Source organism: Rattus norvegicus, chromosome 4 (genome assembly GCF_021556685.1).
Source record: "Rattus norvegicus strain SHRSP/BbbUtx chromosome 4, alternate assembly SHRSP_T2T, whole genome shotgun sequence".
Lineage (NCBI taxonomy): Eukaryota > Metazoa > Chordata > Mammalia > Rodentia > Muridae > Rattus > Rattus norvegicus.
The window spans coordinates 172,846,041-172,852,131 of record NC_141537.1 but is presented as its reverse complement, the minus strand read 5'-3'; positions in this window follow the sequence as shown (position 1 = coordinate 172,852,131).

Genomic DNA, 6,091 nt, shown 5'->3' with positions numbered 1-6,091 from the left:
GAATAGAGCTAAGACCATGAGGAAAAGGTCTGGTAGCACTGCCATGAGGCCCTGGCTTCAATGGCTTGAAGTTTGCGTGCACAGCTGTAACTCCCTTTCTTATCTCATTGTGCAGAAGCTATAAAGACACCAATGTTGACCTGAGTCCAGTGTCTGTTTTCTGTAACCAGGAAGCCCAATCAGCACACACATATTCTTACTGTTTTGGTATGAAACACAAATTCATATTTTTGATGTTCGGCCCTATTTGTTGGAGCTACCTGTAGGGGAGACATTGAGGAGCTGGTCTCCAGGGGTAGAGGTACAAGCTAGAGGAACCCTAGAATGATGCAGACTTGGTGGACATCTCTTGTGTGCGTTCAGAAGACAAGAATGCTGACAGGGACACGCAGGCTTCAGTTGGGAATAAAGTCTTTATTGGGAATGGGACAAGAAACCATTCTTAGTAGAGCCTAGCCAAAACTCTGCCTATGTTTTGCCAATGTCCTGAAAATTTGAGTCAAGCCCAAAGTAATAGATTGTGGCTGAAGAGATGGCTCCGTTGCCAAGAACACTTGTGCTTGCAGAGGATCTGGGTTTGGTTCCCAGCACCCACATGATGGCTCACAACTCCAGTTCCAGGGAATCTGATGCCGTTTTTTGGTGTCTACAGGCATTGCACATACAAGGAACATGTACATCCATACAAAGATTCACACAAATAAAATATGAATGAACCTTTAAATATAAATGATGAATTAGGTAGAGAAGTTTTCAAGAAAGTAAAAGAGCCAGACTGTGGCATGGTTATTGGCGACTTCATTTATTCATGCTTATAGTGAAAATTGAGAACAAAAAGCAGAGCAAAGCACATGCAGTTTGGTACAAAAGAACCTGTTGGGTGATGGGCAAGGAGGCCATATTTATTAGCAAGATTAATCCCTTTCAAATAGACAAGCATTTTGCATTAGAATAGAAAAAAGTGCCTTGAGGGCATTCCAAGAATTGACAAAACCCACTTACCACAGGCTTCAGTGGGAAGTATTACAGTAATAACAGGTATTCTCTGTAAGATTTTAAGAATTAGGTATCAAATATGATTTGTGCTGACTCCTATTACAAGGTCTCCCAAGATTCTCCCCTCTCTGTGACAGCCATCTTCCAAATATTTTGGTATCAGGACTTCTTAAAGATCTGAACACAGGGTCATTTGTTCAGTTAATTTGATGTAAATTATGGTATATACTTATGAAGTGTAGTTAATTTTGCTACTTGGTTCAATCTAGTTCATGTCATAAAAATTTTTTTGAAAGAGGATTATTTATAAAAACCATCATGAGGCATGTGGCATTACATTTTGGCAAATCTTTTCACACTCTGTCCTGTGAATGGACACCTTACACAACATTTGTTCTTCTGCATTCAATCTATTGCTTCATGCACCAGCTGGGAAGCTCCACACACATTCATGAGAGAAAAAAGGACAATAAATAAGTCATGAATCCTCACAGGTTTTTTGCGTTCTGTAGTGACATCTGGCCTTTTAAGAATCACCAGGTCCCAGGAATGAAATCTGACTCTTAGGCATATCATGAGCTTTTGGTGAGACAACCCTCCCTATGATACACCTCAGCTGTCCAGAGACATTCTTTCTTAAAGCCATGAAATCCCACTCCTGCTCAAATGCACAGAATGTTCACTTCTATATGTTTTCCAAGTACTATTTTCTCTTTGAATAATGTTGATTCCAACACACTCTACTAGGACTTGAAGGGTAACTCACCAGGAAATAACCTTCTCAGAACCCTGAATAAAACTGAAACAAAGTGAACTGGTTGGGTGGGAATGATGAATAGGAAGAAGAATATGAAGAGGGGGAGAAGAAGAAAGGAGGAGGAGGAGGAGGAAGAAGAAAAGGAGGAGGAGGAGTGAACCACATATCACCTTTCTTGTGAACAGAATTGAGTTTTGAAATTGTTGCTTGCTATAGGGTGCAATGGGCTTTTCCAACATTCTATTCCTGGTAAGTCTACAGACACACTACCCAGGTCCTGGCAGCACTATATAAGCCTCCCTAAGTGAATCCATCACCTCTCTGCTAAATTTTGGTAGTGGAGTAAGAATCCCCCAGTCCTAAGGGGCAAGTGCCATTACAAAAATGCCCAGATTTATATTCTTCTCATTTCACAATCCAAAAGGAGGTGAATCCCTGCATCTTCCCTGGAGGGGGAGGAAAGAATCCAGCAGTGGTAAAGTAATGGCTTCCCTTCATAGGGAAGGGCATGGCAGTGGAGCTGTGGCTTCTCCACCTGGTACCCCAACCACACATACACTAGGCTTACACTCCCTGCCTGAGGAAGCTCTCGTCACGCTCAAGCTTCAACTATTCAGTTTCCTGGCTCATTGTCCTGTCTTGTGGCACATCAAAGACGTTCAAGTGGCATTAAGGCCATCACACTCAAGACACCAAAAACAGTAGTGAGACGATACTGTTTCTGTCTTCGGAAGGTTTTGGTGATGGATCTATGGTTTTGTTTCTCACATCTCCTTCAAGAAAGCTAGAAGCATCAGGCACACAAAGATCGTGATTTCACTAAAATATTTATGCACATCTGTCTTAGGGTTTTACTGCTGTGAAGGGGCACCATGACAAGAGCAACTCTTATAAAGAAAAACATTTGATTGGGGCTGGCTTACAGTTTCAAAGGCTTACTCCATTATCATCACAGCAGGAAGCATAGTGGCAGCATGCGGGCAGGCATGGTGCTGGAGAGGTAGATGAGAGTTCTACATTCTGATTGGCAGGCAGCAGGAAATGAATGTCCACTAGATCTGGTTTGAGCCTTTTTTGGTCCTGGAAGCCCTGCCCCCACAATGACACATTTCCTCCAACAAAGCCACACCCACCCCAACGAGGCCACACCTCCTAATAGTGCCACTCTCTATGAGCCTATGGGGGCCATTTTTATTCAAACCACCACAAAATCCCTCCATCCCTGAGACAGGAAGGTCTGTGACCTTCATGAATCTCCTAGCCTTCATCCTGGACTCTGAAACCTTTCTAAACAACTCTTGTTTCCTGTCAGGATCTGGCCAGACCAATGGCATGAAGGATTATCTTCCAGTTCCAATGACTCAATTTTAATCCTCTCGGTTATATACAGGCCTTCGTGTGTTTGTGTTTCACATTTTTAACATTAACAGTAGAAACCAGTGCTCGCTGTGTAAGAATCTGAAGATAACAGCCCTCATTTTAGGACCTAAGAGCATGGAAAGACTAAAATGTCGTGTGATATTCAGCCCCTCGGAAGATGCTGCTTTGTCTCCAAGGCTCATTACAGACCTCCCATGAAAGATCCCCCCACCATGCCAGGTCACAGAGGATACGCCCAGCAGCTGGATTATAGTGACTGACTTGGGGCATGGTTATTGCCTTCTGCAAGCCCACTTGCCACTCTGTGACAGGAGGTAAAGGCACAAACACCATTGTCACTGCAACTGGGCTCAAATCCCAGCTCAAGTGGTGGCCTGGTCAACTCATCAGCGGGCGTCATAATCCCCAGACCCCACAAGTTTGCTGCAGCATCAACTAACACACACAGATGAACCCCAGGGAACAGCACTCACCATACACTGCATGGACAATAAATTATCCATTGCTACCAAGAAAAATATGGGCCCTAGTAAACCAGAAACACATTTAATAGGCAGTCAGAGTGAGTTAGATGCTGCTGTTGGGTGTGAACTTTATGGACCATATCCAAACCTGTTAAATGCTGTCTCATCTAGGCAAAATGATTTTCAAACTAGAAAGGTGCTACCTTTCTAACCCCACTTAGAGACAAGCAGCCCTGGCTAGCCTCAAATTTGTAATCCTTCTGCCTCAGCTTACTAAATTCTGGGAATTAAGAGTATGAGCCACCCAAGACTACATGGCATCATCGGAGCCCAATTCTCCCACCAAAGCAAACACGGAATATCCAAACACACCAGAAAAGCAAGACCCAGTTTCAAAATCATATTTGATCATGATGCTGGAGGACTTCAAGAAAGACATAAAGAACTCCCTTAGAGAACAAGTAGAAGCCTACAGAGAGGAATCGCAAAAATCCCTGAAAGAATTCCAGGAAAACACAATCAAACAGTTGAAGGAATTAAAAATGGAAATAGAAGCAATCAAGAAAGAACACATGGAAACAACCCTGGACATAGAAAATCAAAAGAAAAGACAAGGAGCTGTAGATACAAGCTTCACCAACAGAATTCAAGAGATGGAAGAGAGAATCTCGGGAGCAGAAGATTCCATAGAAATCATTGACTCAACTGTCAAAGATAATGTAAAGCGGAAAAAGCTACTGGTCCAAAACATACAGGAAATCCAGGACTCAATGAGAAGATCAAACCTAAGGATAATAGGTATAGAAGAGAGTGAAGACTCCCAGCTCAAAGGACCAGTAAATATCTTCAACAAAATCATAGAAGAAAACTTCCCTAACCTAAAAAAAGAGATACCCATAGGCATACAAGAAGCCTACAGAACTCCAAATAGATTGGACCAGAAAAGAAACACCTCCCGTCACATAATTGTCAAAACACCAAACGCACAAAATAAAGAAAGAATATTAAAAGCAGTAAGGGAAAAAGGTCAAGTAACATATAAAGGCAGACCTATCAGAATCACACCAGACTTTTCGCCAGAAACTATGAAGGCCAGAAGATCCTGGACAGATGTCATACAGACCCTAAGAGAACACAAATGCCAGCCCAGGTTACTGTATCCTGCAAAACTCTCAATTAACATAGATGGAGAAACCAAGATATTCCATGACAAAACCAAATTTACACAATATCTTTCTACAAATCCAGCACTACAAAGGATAATAAATGGTAAAGCCCAACATAAGGAGGCAAGCTATACCCTAGAAGAAGCAAGAAACTAATCGTCTTGGCAACAAAACAAAGAGAATGAAAGCACACAAACATAACCTCACATCCAAATATGAATATAACGGGAAGCAATAATCACTATTCCTTAATATCTCTCAATATCAATGGCCTCAACTCCCCAATATAAAGACATAGATTAACAAACTGGATACGCAACGAGGACCCTACATTCTGCTGCCTACAGGAAACACACCTCAGAGACAAAGACAGACACTACCTCAGAGTGAAAGGCTGGAAAACAACTTTCCAAGCAAATGGTCAGAAGAAGCAAGCTGGAGTAGCCATTCTAATATCAAATAAAATCAATTTTCAACTAAAAGTCATCAAAAAAGATAAGGAAGGACACTTCATATTCATCAAAGGAAAAATCAACCAAGATGAACTCTCAATCCTAAATATCTATGCCCCAAATACAAGAGCACCTACATACGTAAAAGAAACCTTACTAAAGCTCAAAACACACATTGCACCTCACACAATAATAGTGGGAGATTTCAACACCCCACTCTCATCAATGGACAGATCATGGAAACAGAAATTAAACAGAGATGTAGACAGACTAAGAGAAGTCATGAGCCAAATGGACTTAACGGATATTTATAGAACATTCTATCCTAAAGCAAAAGGATATACCTTCTTCTCAGCTCCTCATGGTACTTTCTCCAAAATTGACCATATAATTGGTCAAAAAACGGGCCTCAACAGGTACAGAAAGATAGAAATAATCCCATGCGTGCTATCGGACCACCACGGCCTAAAACTGGTCTTCAATAACAATAAGGGAAGAATGCCCACATATACGTGGAAATTGAACAATGCTCTACTCAATGATAACCTGGTCAAGGAAGAAATAAAGAAAGAAATTAAAAACTTTTTAGAATTTAATGAAAATGAAGGTACAACATACCCAAACTTATGGGACACAATGAAAGCTGTGCTAAGAGGAAAACTCATAGCGCTGAGTGCCTGCAGAAAGAAACAGGAAAGAGCATATGTCAGCAGCTTGACAGCACACCTAAAAGCTCTAGAACAAAAAGAAGCAAATACACCCAGGAGGAGTAGAAGGCAGGAAATAATCAAACTCAGAGCTGAAATCAACCAAGTAGAAACAAAAAGGACCATAGAAAGAATCAACAGAACCAAAAGTTGGTTCTTTGAGAAAATC